The 15,191-nt window shown below is 43.1% G+C and overlaps 1 long non-coding RNA gene across 1 annotated transcript; it reads right to left on the bottom strand.

The window, feature by feature from the left end:
- Window positions 1–12,037: 12,037 nt before the first annotated feature.
- Window positions 12,038–14,839, bottom strand: LOC113354189. The gene is made up of 4 exons (XR_003361717.1): window positions 14,420–14,839; window positions 13,210–13,446; window positions 12,961–13,108; window positions 12,038–12,403 (listed from the first exon to the last, which is right to left on the bottom strand). It is a non-coding gene; the product is annotated as an uncharacterized LOC113354189 (long non-coding RNA).
- Window positions 14,840–15,191: the final 352 nt, after the last annotated feature.

The raw sequence follows: 15,191 nt of genomic DNA on the forward strand, positions 1-15,191 counted from the left end.
TAACAACACCACCCAATATTTGGCTTAGCAATCTGTATGGACTAACTCCGAAATACTTTGCTAGAGAATCAACTAGACAGTCACACTCAATCTAGATAAAAGTATCTCAAGGAGTTAATATCTCTCACTTGATTTGATTTTTACTCAAGATAAAAACAATAGCGAGTCTTTATCAAATACAAGGAATACTTGAACAGTACCAAAGACTAATGTCCAAGGATCAATCAATATCAATCAACAACCAAAGGTTGGATTTCCAATTGATGACCACGAACGCAAAACCTGTATTATTTCAATTATATAAAATATAATGCAGAAAAGAAATAACACAGACACCAGAAATTTTGTTAACGAGGAAACCGCAAATGCAGAAAAACCCCTGGACCTAGTCCAGATTGAATACACATTGTATTAAGCCACTACAGACACTAGCCTACTGAAAACTAACTTCGAACTGGACTACAGTTCAACCCAAATCCGCCTCCCACCGATCCAAGATACAGTTGTACTCCTACGCCTTTGATCCCAGAAGGATACTACGCACTTGATTCTCTTAGTTGATCTCACCCACAACCAAGAGTTGATGTAACCCAAAATCACAGACTTGATAATAAACAGATCCGTCTCACACAAAAAAGTCTATCAAACGATAAATCTATCTCCCACAGATAAACCCTAGGTTTTGTTCCATCTTAAGATATAAAATAAAGGTGAACATGAACCAATTGATAATCCAGTCTTATATTCCCGAAGAAAAGCCTAGATTAATAAATCACCTCTCTACAATCCTTCCTGACTACACAAGCGGATTGTCGAGGAATCACAAACAGTGAGACGAAGATGTTTGTGACTTCTTTATCTTTCCTATCGAAGAACTCTCACGATTACAAGCCAATCAATCGATTGTACTCGTACGATAGAAGATGCATGATCAGGTCACACAACTACGATAAAGTAGTATCGGTCTGGCTTCACAATCCCAATGAAGTCTTTAAGTCGTTAACCTGATTTTAGAGAAGAAAATCAAAGGTTAATGGAGATCGGATCTAGCGAGCGCACTAGTAGCACACAGACGTGTGGGGATTAGTTTTGCCCAATGCTAGATGTCTCCTTTATATAGCCTTCAAATCAGGGTTTTGCATTAGTTACAAAGAAATCCTTATTCACAGTTAGATGAAAACCTGATTTAGATTCAAGATAATATTTCTCAACTGTTAGATCGAAAACTTAGCTTGTCACACACACTTGGGTATACGTTTACTGGGTTCGTGAAAACCATGCCCAAACGTGTACGTGTATGTTGGTTCAACATAGTAACCCAAAAGGTTAACCATATGAGAATTTCATATTAAACTTGTTCTTCTTCACCATAACTAGTTTAATTGACTCAAATGAACTAGTTAAAGAGTTGTTCAATTGCTATGAGATCTTATGTAAGTACACAAGACATAATTGAAACAAAGATGATTCGATTCGATTTGAATCGGCTCATGAACATTATAGCCACGGAAAGAGAACTTCTTAAGTTCACAAACAAGTTCGCGGACTTAAGTTAATCTGTTGAGTTTTCCAAACTCAGTAGAAATTCTCGGAAAGAGAACTTCCGCCAGTTCGCGGACTGGGTTCGCGGACTTAGAACACAAATGAGTTTTAGAAAATACAACAGAAATTCTCGGTCTAGAACTTCCGACAGTTCGCGGACTTGGCAAGCCAATTCCACAATCCTCCCGATTCCTCTTGATCAACAAAGTTCGAAAAATTTGGTTCAAGGAATACATGGTTATATAATCTAAACTCTCATTTCAATCATTGAGACATTCTCAGAGGACGCTATGTAGCCGTTATTCACAGACCGATTCACATAAGAGCAATTCTCAAAGTGATTGAAACTTTTCATGACTTTTGTCACTAGGTGAAGATAAACTTGATCAAAGCGAAACGCTTTACCAACACACGATTTCGAGATAAAAGATATGCAATGAATGCTCAGCTCGAAATGTCAAGTGTGTATGATCTAGTCTATATAGCATATGAATTTTGTCTCATAAGAAGTAGGAGATAGAATACATAGACTTTTGAGTGATAGATAAGTTCAAGTATCCACATACCTTTTTTTTGATGAAGTTCCACGGTTCCTTGTATAGATATTCGTCGTTGTATGATGAATCTCCATGAAGTCCTTGAGCTCAACTACACTTTTCTATCCTAGTCCTAGACTTAGCTATGTAGGCTAGAAATCAAGACTCATAGTTTTGATCACTAAAATTGAAAAACATGCTTGGGATAGCAACGCATACGAGGTTGACCGAGAAATGATCTAACACTCACAACCTTTACTTCTTTTTAACAAATCCTTGATCTTTTATGTAATCAGTGATTTATCAAAATCATCATGATTGGAACAACATTCATCATCCCAAGACAAGTTAGAAGTTTTGCTTGTTTTGGTCACAACATTGAACGCAAAAGTTATGACTGTGTATTGACCAAGAATTTTTAACTTTCCAAAAAGAGTATTTATGGAAAGCGTGTCAAGGTTATTTCCTTCTACGATGGCATGTTTCTTAGAATCGTACCTAGATGGCAAGGATCTGAGAATTTTTATCACAATGTCCTTTTTAGGAATAGTCTTACCCAACGCAAAATATGCATTAACAATTTCAGAGACTTTGTGATTAAACTCATCAAATGAATTTTCATCTGCCATACGAAGGTTTTCCCAATCATAATTTATATTTTAAAGCCTAGCTTCTTTTTCAAAGGTATTGCCTTCAAATACGGTTTCTCAAATATCCCAAGCATCTTTAGACCGAGTGCATGTAGTCACATGGTGCTGAAGATCTGGGGTAATGACATGGATGATTGCATTAAATCCGTCAGAATTTTGCTTTATAGCAAGGATATCAACATCATCATAATCACCAATATCCTTTGGAAAAAATACAATGCCTATTGTAACAACTGGAGGATCATAGACACTAACAACGTAAACCCATTATTGAAAATTACGCGCTTGAAGAAAGTCGCGCATAACAATTTTCCACCATAAGTAATTCGAGCCATCAAAGACTGGTGGTACGTTTATAGAGATAACACCTCTGTCCATAGAGTCAGATCGCTACAAACACTGACTTATGAGGTCTTAAACGTGTTTGCTTGCTCTTATACCAATTGAAAAAGCGGGGGTACAACAACCACACCCAATATTTCACTCAACAATCTGTATGGACTAAAAAAAATAAAATTCTGAGAGCACCAACTAACAAAGCGAGCTCAACCAAGAAATATATCAAAGAGTTTATATCTCTATTTCTTAATGTAATCAGCAAATCAAACAGATAGAAATCCGTGAGCCTTATTATTATAAGAACAACTTGGACGATATCCAAAAACCAATATCCAAGTGTCAATCAATTTGATCAACAACCAAAGGTTGGGTTCACAATTGATTGAACTTACGCACAACCTGTGATATTTATATTATATAACTGTTTGAGGGTGAAAGCGGGTTCTACAGATTTTGGTAATTTCGGGTGTGTGGGTGAGAAACGAATTTAAATCCTAAACAATGTACTACAAGGGAGTACTTTAGATTCGAGAGATCAATCTGTACAAATCCGGCCTAAACCAAGAAATGGCCATTCCATACTTGTTTCGGTCACAAAGTGAAGGAAAAGGGTTGGTTTTGGGAAGGAAAGCGAAGAGAGTGTTGACACCAGAATAGTTGATTCTGGAAGAGTAGTTGTTTTACGACTTGTATCATAAAGTGGGAAGCTAACAGATGGGGAAGCTAGAAAATGTTTTCTGAGTGTTGTATGCTCCTGAATTAAACTTGTTGTTTGGTGGAAATAGGTAAGACACATTTATACAAGTCGAAGTGAAACGTACCCTGGTCTCGTAAGAAATGGAAAACGGATGAGTAAATGGGAGGAGGTGGTAACCTGTAACGCCTGAAATTGAAATTCCATAAAAGAAAGTGTTTCACCATTACTCCCTGTATATACTAACCGCCTCATCCCTATGACACTGTCTTGTAACGGGCATAGTATACGCCGCACGCTGTAAACCGCCAAACCAATACCCAATGAGCATCCCCCAGTTTGTGACATGTGTTGATGTCTCGAGTGTTTTCGTGAAAACATGTAACATGTTTTTGTTGTTTGGCAAGTTGATCTTGGAAGACTTGCCGGCTCGGTGGTGACCTTCGAAGGTCGATGCATCCTTAGAGGAAGGGTAGCCATTGAATATTTCAACCCTTCGTTTGGTAGACAGTGGTAAGAAAGCATGGCCTTCATGGCTTTAATATGGCATAGTTTAGGCGCGGCCAAAATCTAGGGTTTTGGCATTGTTTGGGAGCGACCTAAACTAGAGCCTGCCGTCGGGCCAAAGGTTGTCATGCGTTAGATGGTAACCTTGTACGGCTAAGATATGCATCTTAGATGGAAAGGTGGTCGTCGATTGTTGCAGGCCTTCGTTTTGTCAGTCGTAAAGGTGCGGCAAGGTGGATGGCACGATACTGGCACATGTGGCATGGCCGGCATGCCTTGGCGCGGTTTAGGTGTGGCCAAAACTAGGGTTTTGGCGTTGGGCCAAAGGTTACCATGCGTTGGTTGGTGACCTTGGACGACTAGGATTTCCATCTAATATGGAAGGGTGGTCGTTGATTGTTACAACCTTCATTTTGACAGCCGTAAAGGGAAGGCCGGCATGGCATGGTTTAGGCGCGGCAAGGTGGATGGCACGGCATGCCATTGGCACATGTGGCATGGTCGGCATGTCTTGGCGCGGTTTAGGCGTGGCCAAAACTAGGGTTTTGGCATTGGGCCGAATGTTTCCATGCGTTGGTTGGCGACCTTGGACGGCTAAGATTGGCGTCTTTGATAGAAGGATGGTCGTTGATTGTGGCAAGCCTTCTTTTTGGTAGCCGCAAAGGGAAGGCATGGTAGGGTTTAGGCGCGGAAAGGTGGTTGGCATGCCATTGGCACATGTGGCATTGCCAGCATGCCTTGGCGCGGTTTAGACGTGGCCAAAACTTAGGGATTTGGCGTTGGGACAAAGGTTACCATGCGTTGGTTGGCGACCTTGGGTGGCTAAGATTTGCGTCTCAGATAGAAGGATGGGCGTTGATTGTCGCAAGCCTTCTTTTTGGTAGCCGCTAAGGGAAGGCCGGCATGGTAGCGTTTAGGCGTGACAAGGTGGTTGGCATGCCATTGGCACATGTGTCATGGCCGGCATGCCTTGAAGCGGTTTAGGCGTGGCCAAAAATTAGGGTTTTGGCGTTGGGCCAAAGGTTACCATGCGTTGGTTGGCGACCCTGGTCGTCTAAGATTGGCGTCTCAGATAGAAGGATGGTCGTTGATTGTCGCAAGCCTTCGTTTTGTTAGTCGTAAAGGGACGTTCGGCATGGTAGGGTTTAGGCGCGGCAAGGTGGCTGGCATGCCATTCGCACATGTGGCATGGTCGGCATGTCTTGGCGCGGTTTAGGCGTGGCCTAAACTAGGGTTTTGGCGTTGGGCCGAATGTTTCCATGCGTTGGTTGGCGACCTTGGACGGATAAGATTGGCGTCTCAGATATAAGGATGGTCGTTGATTGTCGCAAGCCTTCTTTTTGGTAGCCGCAAAGAGAAGGCATGGTAGGGTTTAGGCGCGGCAAGGTGGTTGTCATGCCATTGACACATGTGGTATTGCTGGCATGTCTTGGCGCGGTTTAGGCGTGGCCAAAACTTAGGGTTTTGACGTTGGGCCAAAGGTTACCATGCGTTGGTTGCCGACCTTGGACGGCTAAGATTTGCGTCTCAGATAAAAGGACGGGCGTTGATTATCGCAAGCCTTATTTTTGGTAGCCGCAAAGGGAAGGCCGGCATGGTAGGGTTTAGGCGCGGCAAGGTGGTTGGCATGCCATTGGCACATGTGTCATGGCCGGCATGCCTTGACGCGGTTTAGGCGTGGCCAAAACTTAGGGTTTTGGCGTTGGGCCAAAGGTTACCATGCGTTGGTTGGCGACCTTGGACGGCTAAGATTGGCGTCTCAGATAGAAGGATGGTCGTTGATTGTCGCAAGCCTTCGTTTTGGTAGTCGTAAAGGGAAGGTCGGCATGGTAGGGTTAGGCGCGGCAAGGTGGCTGGCATGCCATTGGCACATGTGGCATGGTCGGCATGTCTTGGCGCGGTTTAGGCGTGGCCAAAACTAGGGTTTTGGCGTTGGGACGAATGTGTTCCATGCGTTGGTTGGCGACCTTGGACGGCTAAGATTGGCGTCTCAGATAGAAGAATGGTCGTTGATTATCGCAAGCCTTCTTTTTGGTAGACGCAAAAGGAAGGCATGGTAGGGTTTAGGCGCGACAAGGTGGTTGGCATGCCATTGGCACATGTGGCATTGCCGACATGCCTTGGTGCGGTTTAGGCGTGGCCAAAACTTAGGGTTTTGGTGTTGGGCCAAAGATTACCATGCGTTGGTTGGCGACCTTGGACGACTAAGATTTGCTTGTCAGATAGAAGGATGGGCGTTGATTGTCGCAGGCCTTCTTTTGGTAGCCTCAAAGGGAAGGCCGGCATGGTAGGTTTTAGGCGCGGCAAGGTGGTTGGCATGTCATTGGCACATGTGTCATGGCCGGCATGCCTTGACGCGGTTTAGGCGTGGCCAAAACTTAGGGTTTTGGCGTTGGGCCAAAGGTTACCATGCGTTGGTTGGTGGCCTTGGACGGCTAAGATTGGCGTCTCAGATAGAAGGATGGTCGTTGATTGTCGCAAGCCTTCGTTTTAGTAGTCGTAAAGGGAAGGTCGGAACGGTAGGGTTTAGGCGCGGCAAGGTGGCTGGCATGCCATTGGCACATGTGGCATGGCCGGCATGCCTTGGCAATTTAGGCGTGGCCAAAACTAGGGTTTTGGCTTGGGCCAAAGGTTACCATGCGTTGGTTAGCGACCTTGGACGGCTAAGACTTGTATCTGAGATGGAAAGGGTGGCCGTTGATTGGTGCGACCCTTTGTTTTGGCAGCCGTAAAAGGAAGGTCGGCATGGAATGGCGCGGCAAGGTGGCTGGCATGCCATTGACACATGTGGTGCGGCTGGCATGGTCGGCATGCCTTGGCGAGGTGACGTGGCTGGCATGGAATTCCATTGGCACAGTGGTGCGGCTTGCATGGTCGGCATGCCTTGGCGCGGAGACGTGACTGGCATGGCATGCCATTGGCACAATGTTGTGGCTGGCATGGTCGGCATGCCTTTGCGCAGAGACGTGGCTGGAATGGCATGCCATTGGCACAGTTGACATGGTTGGCATGCCTTGGCGCGGAGACGTAACTGGCGTGGTTTGCCATTGGCATGGTGGTGCGGCTGGCAGTGTTAGCATGCCTTCACGCGGAGACGTTGCTGGAATGGTTTGCCATTGGCACGGTGGTGCCGCTGGCATGGTTGGCATGCCTTGGCGCGGAGACGTAGTTGGCTTGGTTTTTGGCACGGTGGTGACGCTGGCATGGTTGGCATGCCTTGGCGCGGAGACGTGGCTGGCATGGTTTTCTATTGGCACGGTGGTGCGGCTGGCATGGTTGGCATGCCTTGGCGCGGTAGCATGAGAATTAGGGTTTGGCATAGATGATGTCAGTCAATGTTAAGGGTTCTGTCGTGGAACATGACCCATGTAAAATAAAGGTGCCCTTGTAATCCTTACGTAGGCATGCTGATTGATTCAATAAATGTGCTAATGGTCATGGTGACGTTATGTCAGATGTACATTTTTATGTCCCCTTCTTAGCTCGGAACATAAGCATTATTGTGAGGTAAGCATAAGATGGTGACATGCAAGGACAAAAATCCAAACGACAAGTCGTAAAAATATGGTCAGGAAGGTCCGACTAACATTTTTCAAGAGGTAAAGATATTTCATGATCCTCGTGTTTGGAGGACTTGCATAGATTCTATTTGTGGTGTAGATCGTGAAGTGGTGAGATGAAGATTGTCTTCTTAGTCTGGCCATGCATCACCTTGGCTGGGTTAGGGATCATCGAGACGCTGGCTTGGCGAGTTGTTGGTGTTGGTGCGGTTTGGAAGGGGGCCGCAGGCATTGCGCTTGCTTGGACTTGGTACGGCACGAGTGTGGGAATGGTCTTGGTCGATGGATTGGCGTGGCAAGGAATGGCGTGGCACGGTGGCGCAAGACATGACGCAGTTCGGCGAGGCAAGCATGGTGCGGACGGCTTGGCACAGTGGTGGCTTGTCTTTGCAGGTACGGTTGCCTCTTTTCCTTACTTGACTCAAATAGGAAGTCCTTTCCTTATTCAAAACTACTAAAGTGTTACGCCCGTAGAAAGGGGGCGTTATTCCTTCTCCTCATGTCACCTTGTCGGTTTTGTTTTTCAAGTCTCGGTGCTGGCGGCAGAGAAGCAACAACGCGGGCAAGCGTGTCTTAAACATGTACTTCCACTTTTTCTCACCAAACATAATTTACCTCACGTGGCCAGGCATTTCCTTATATTCGTTAGTAGAAAACGGTTCCATTAGAATCTGATGTCACACCTCAATCCGCGGCTAGTAGGAAGCTTTCCTTTTCGGGACTTCATCGCTCTGCTAGATATAAGAGATGATCTTGAATCCTTCATTCGGACAGGTCGTCCTGAAATCGTTCCTATCCTCTATCCTTTCTCTGGTTTTGTTGCGCATAATGGGATCTTCCAGTGACAGACGTGCCTCCAACTCTTCGGGAGAAACTTAAGAATCGGCGAAAGCCAGTTTTCTTCTCATGGGGAGGCATTGAATAGAATTGAATCTATGTTCCGTGAAGCTGGAGAAATTATTCGGGACATACCTTAGGAGGAAGAACGGGAAGGCGGCGAAGCATCTCAGTGCATTGAGAGGCTTTGGTGCAACAAAACTTCTTCACGGCCCACTGCTGGGGCGGGACAGTTTACTTTTCAGTTGAAACGGCGGAAGACCGAGTTTTTGGAACTTTTAGGGGAAAATCAACGTAGCTCCCATGTCCAGGACAGTGTCATAACCCTTGATTGTGATGTAAATGAATCGGAAAATTCTCCTCGAAAGGTCGCTGAGAAGACTTCCGAGGAAGATGATGATGCTGTAGTTGGTGAGACTGAAACAACTTTCGGAGTAGACGACGAAACTGTTGTCGGTGACATTTGGGGAGTCATGGTGGCATATGCTGGGTCGGTTGTTGGAACGAATGTCGGGAATGAGACGGGTGTTGTCGCTGCTGAAACGGTTTCCGGGTGGGATGTTGAGGTTTCTACTGCTGATGCAGCTTTCGGATGGAACCTTTGTTGCCCAAGAGATTGTTGGGGAAAGTGCTTGAAAGAGCTCTGACCGAGGCATTGGAAACTCGCACATCAGTTTTCGATGACTAGATCCTCCTTTTTATTGTTTCTATTTGTTGTGTAGTCGTCCTGATGCTTTGCAGACCCATTTTTACCTTCTTTGTATTCGTGGTGAAGTTTAGAGTTTCGCCAATTAGTATCCCGCTTGCGGTTTCTCATCTTTGAATAAACTTCTTATTTGAAAGACCCAAATCTCCCATTAGAATAAGTTGTTCGACTTTCCTTGCCCTTACATTATTCCCTTCAGTTGCGAATAATTGAATAAGGTATTTCTGGCACTGCTTCGGCTTTTCTGGTTGTGATCTGATGGTTAATGGTTTCTCGATGAGTTGGGATTTATTTGGTATTTTTTTTTTCTTTTGAGATTTGGAAGACTTATTTGGAAGGAAAGGTATGCTTTAAATAAAAAACGAAACCCTAATGAAGAATGCAATTGGTGCATTCATCTCGGGGGATACAAATATTGAGTGGAAAGAGAAATGGATGAAGAAAATACTGAAAGAAGAGTGCTGGAAGAGAAAATACTGCAACGCCTTAGGTATTGAAAGGTTTGAGCCATTGCGAGTTGACTATCACACGCTCCAGCTTTTCGGTGTTGATGATATTGCAATGACCACCCAGAAGGATGCCTGCCACCAGATACGGCTCATCTTCTTTTTCTTTGGGTAAATTGGTTTGCACAGCTATCTCCACCTTTACCTTTCCGAATTGAAACGAGGTTGCTTTGACCACCATATCTCCGATTTTAAACGAGTTCAGGTGTTGTGCAACCACCGAATCTTGGTCTCGTCAATTTCGAATGTAGCTTCCAAATTCTTGGCGAAGCGCTTGAATGACCCGGCGCCCCACTCACACCTCTTGACAGCGTCCGCTGATAATGTGATGAGTCCCCATGAAGGGATAAGAGAAGAAATGACTGGTTGTGAAGAAGATCGTTCGACCAGACTTACTTGCGTTTGGAATCTATAGGTCAGCGCCAACGGGCTTTCTCCGGGTGATCGAGTTCCGTTGTAAAGTCGTTGACACGACAACAGGTTGGACGGCTTATTGGAGATTCTGTCCGGTGTCGACATCGGCATAGGGGATGTTCCCAGTTTCTCTTTGTTGTTTGATACCCACGAGCGCCCCAAGATCATGTCGTAACTTAGTTCTTTGACAATGTGGAACTTGTTATGTGTTATAACGTCTCCTATCCTGATCTCGAGTTTAACGTAGCCGTACGCTCTCAAGGCTTCCCCCTCCGGGTTCTTAATCACGGATGGGGAATGGGTAGCCTCTTGTTTCAAAAATACCGCAGCTTTCAGAGTCTTGAAGGTAACAATGTTGACGTTAGAGGATGTGTCGATTAGTGTGTTGCCGAATTCAATACCTCTTAAATAGGACGTGGTCAGCAGTATCCAGTCGTCCTTTTCAGTTCCGCTTCTTGAGAGAGCTTGGGCTCTTGGCGCGGCTTCCGTAGTAGGAAAAAGACGTTTGCCCGACACGACACGATTGAGAGCCGTGAAGATATCTTGACTCTGTACCTTGTAAAGGTAGAGAATTTTGCATATATGTTGCATCATGGAATATACAGTCTCGTGCACGGAGTCCCCAGAGACTCCACAATTCCTCACGGAAGTCGTTGCTGATCGATTGGCAGCTTCATGGAGTTTAGAGAATGTCTGGAAACGCAGGTTTTCTAGCAAGGCGCGGTAAATTGGAGCCATAACGTTGATGCATGAATTCACCAATTGTTGCTCGGTCACGTTTGGGTCATGACAGTCTAGTGCTTGAACCCTGAATCTCTTGATAAAATCATTTGGATGTTTGTTGTCCCGTTGGTACATCCTTCCTAGGTCGGAGAAGGTAAGTTGTTCAGAAACAAATAAGTACTTCTTGTAAAATGGGGTTATCATGTCACCCCAGTTGGGGATGCTGTTTGGCGCGATGTTGTTGTACCACGTGTATGCTCTTCCGGTAAGCAATTTTGAAAACTCCCTCAGACGAAGAACGTGATTGTATTCGTGTTCTCCTAGGAGCTCCAGGAATCAAGAGATATGCTCACGTACATTTCCGGTGCCGTCGTACAGGGTGAATTCAGGAGAGGAGTATCCTCTTGGAAGAGGAATTCTTTGTATTTCAGGGGGTAAGGGGGTTGATGCTGATGCATGTCTATTTCATCACTCTTGATTCGATTCCGAAGAAGTTGCTCCAGATCCTCTCGTGTGACAAAATTGGATGGTTGATTTATTTCAAATGGGGTTCTGGCACGAATCTCTTCGTCCGCGGATATGCGTTCTGCCGAGGTGCAGGCACCGGGGGAGTTGGAGGCGTTTCTTATCGGCTCTGGAGGGTGTGACTCCTGTGGTAGCCGCTCTGTTAGGGCTTTGATAAAGACGAGTGCTTCTTTCTGCGTCGATACCATGTCCGTCTGGGCTCTAGCGAGAATCTCCTGTCGTTCCATCAAATAAGCGATGGTGATATAGGGTCGGCTTCCTCTGGTTCCTCCGGTTTCTCGTTCCGTTGGTGGGGTAATCACTAGTCCAGAAGGGACTATAAATGACGAATGAAGTCTGTTATAAAACATGGTTTATCACAGTTTTCATCTGTTATTAGAACCGTTATTTATTTGGTGTGACTCTTTATAAATAAGAAACAAGGAACGTTATTAAGTATGACGTATAAAATTCACCCAAATTAGAAAAGAAAATAGACTTAAAAAAATTGACTTTATTAATTAAATTTATAATTATTTTCTAAAAGAAAACAAAATATTCGAACATAAATCAGAAGACATATCCTAACAACTCCAATTCCAAGTTACATCATGAAAATTAAAAAAGTAATCAATCTGCTGTCATTGCAACTCTAACTTGATCGCTCTCCTACAGTAGTCATATAGGTCTTGGGCGACTTGATAAACTCACCAAGTACAACATCATCATCTCTATCGCACAACATCGCACTTGGATCAAAGATTTCCTCAATCATGCAGCCGTAGTGGCCATCCATCAGTAACTTGCAAGTGCAACATCCTTTTTCCTGAAGTTCCTCAAACAACAAAGACCAAAGGACGAAGGTGCCGCTGGGATCCCAATACCCTGTATATGTAACAATACAAATTTTAAGATACCATGACAGATTAAAATATCAAGGACCTCCTGGACGGGTAACAAAAGCTTATTAACAAAAGAACAAAATAAATGGTTGCGTATGCGTCTTGAACTTTAATGGATCACATGGTTGACTCAATAAAATTAGGAAGCATTAAGCATGATAAATTCCCACTACCATTATCCATTCTACATATTCCAGATATATCAATCAATGTTTATCAGTAGTCTATAGACTCATTAGTTCAACCAAAGTAGTCGAGATCAGTAGATAATGATGGAAGTTTATCAGTAGTCTATAGACTCATTAGTTCAACCAAAGTAGCAGAGATCAGTAGATAATAATGGAATAAACTTATACAGGCAGTGGCGGAACCAGAATTTCGATATAGGGGGGCTAAAAAAAATGTCGTACCCAAGTCAGTATGAAAGGGAAACACCAGCGACGTAGGACCATATATTACTTCATCAAAATAACAATGTATAAAATGTGCTCAATACATAGGATCCGCACATAGAATCCACCTCCAATGAAAAAAACTTACCTCAATTATAGGGAACATTAATTCCTTTAGCCTGCAGCATTGTTAGAGTCGCACAGAATTCTTAAACTCTGCCCAACAATTCAACTTTTGGGGGAACATCTCTAGAACTATGCAAACTATCGATGCATTGAGAAGAAGCGGAGTCATCCTACAAATGTGAACAGCATTATTTAAAATTAAATTCGATATTACTTAAAGAAGTCTAATATGAAGACACTATGAAACATGTACCAAGGGAAGGACACATACCAAGTTGTTGTAAAAAATCCGCAACTTCCTCACTATTCAGACTAGTTGCCATCCAGGGAGATAACATCATTCACTGTATCCCATTTGTTTCTAGACAAAAAGTTGGGTACTCGTGCTTTAAAATCAAATCAGTCTTTCTCCTGTCATGCCAAATAATAACAACTCCTCCATTTCAAATAGGCAACTGCTGTTATCGAATTTCAAGCTACATATTGCTAGAAGTTTGTGTTGTGTAGTCTGTCAATAAACAAACAAAAACACATAAGTTTATTATGGGTGTATCTACGTACAAATGCCATTGTATTTTTGGTCGCATAGGCTGACAAGCTATTGTAGACTAATCTTAATATGTTCTCGGGCTCTCCTAACATGGTGATAATATGAAGTGTAGTAGAAAAAAAAATACCTAGTACTGAAAGATCATTGATCTTGTTACAAGCATTCAATCTCAGCTAACCACCTAACCCACCCTCTTCTTTTTTCACTCTTCTGCTTTTTCTTCTTCTTGTTCTTACTTGTCTAATAAGAAGACGTTGATCTGGTGAACCAAATTGCTTGGCTTGGTGAACTAAAAGGCTGGACTTGGTGGACTAAAGTGATAATTTTTACTCGGGCTATTGGTAGTTCATTAAGTTGAGGGTTTTGAAGAACAAGGGGGGGCTACAGCCAGGTTTAGTCAACCTGTGCTCCCGCCCTTGTATACAGGCCTAACACACCACTAATATTTGTGGTCTACAAGCTCTATGGCTATGCATCATGGCACAAAAAATATAAGGAAAGGCAGAGAGGCTCAGATGAAACAATGCTGGGGATTTGGACGACACCAAGCTAGAGTGTTCAACAGAAGTAGCCTAAAAAATAGTAGATATGCATTTGGTGATTATTATTCGCTAAACCTAACTTGGAATTACCATAATCAAATCACAAAGAAAACCAGATGAGAATAATCAGTTTTACAATCAAAATTCAAAAATAGTCACTGATCCTATGTGACGTAAGTTCAGATTCATCCAAAAATAGTCAGATTTGCATCTTTTCAATCAAAAGACATAAGTTATTTAGCAACAAACCATCATTAGATTGTATTATTACAACACTACAACAATCTATGTAACCCAAGTTCAGATTCAATCAAAGAGTATGAACTCGTGCATCTTTCCAATCAAAAATCATAAGTTATTAGCTATAAATAAGAATAAAAAAGATATACCTTGGATGTTTTTGATCTCTGAACTAATAATCCCCCCCAAAAAAGATATATCTCTTCGCATCTCTGAATTGATTTTAGGGTTGAACTTATAGTTGTTCCAAAGCATCAAGCGGGAATAATCCCGCCCAAAAGGAATTTCTTTTGATTTCATTCCGCCCAAGATGAAATTCTTAGGGTTCAAATAGAAAAAAATATTGAACGAGATTGCTACCGCTAGATGTTCTTCTTCCATTCCTTGCCGAGATATTCTTGTTTGCGTCAGATTTTGATCCTACGCCGATGCTGAAATATTTCCAAAATTGCATACCAAATCTTCTCTGAATGACCCTAATTTTCTGCCAGAATATCATATTGAAGAGAATATCTTTTTACTTAAAATAGAGATAGGAAGTGATGAAGAATCGCTAGGGAGAAAACTCCTTTCTACATCGTTGACATCGAAGACACGCGTCTTTTTTTTTTCTTTTTTTTTGGTAGGCGTACAAGCCACAAATCAATAGTTAGCTAGCTTGGGTTGACCGACACCAATAAAAAAAATATAAAGGTTTTATTTGTTAATTAGTTTGTGAGTATAATAAAATTATATTGCCACACATTTAATTAAAATTAAGAATTAGAGTTACATAATATTTTCTAGTCATCGCTATAATTCCTGGTCTTGCGTCATCGCTGTAATTCCTGGTCTCGCTCGTAATCAGGTTAATATTCAGTTACCTGGCCATTGAGGTAATTGTCGAGTTACTTAGCAAAAAAAAAGGGTAATTGCCAAGTT

This window comes from Papaver somniferum, chromosome 2 (assembly GCF_003573695.1).
Source record: "Papaver somniferum cultivar HN1 chromosome 2, ASM357369v1, whole genome shotgun sequence".
NCBI lineage: Eukaryota > Viridiplantae > Streptophyta > Magnoliopsida > Ranunculales > Papaveraceae > Papaver > Papaver somniferum.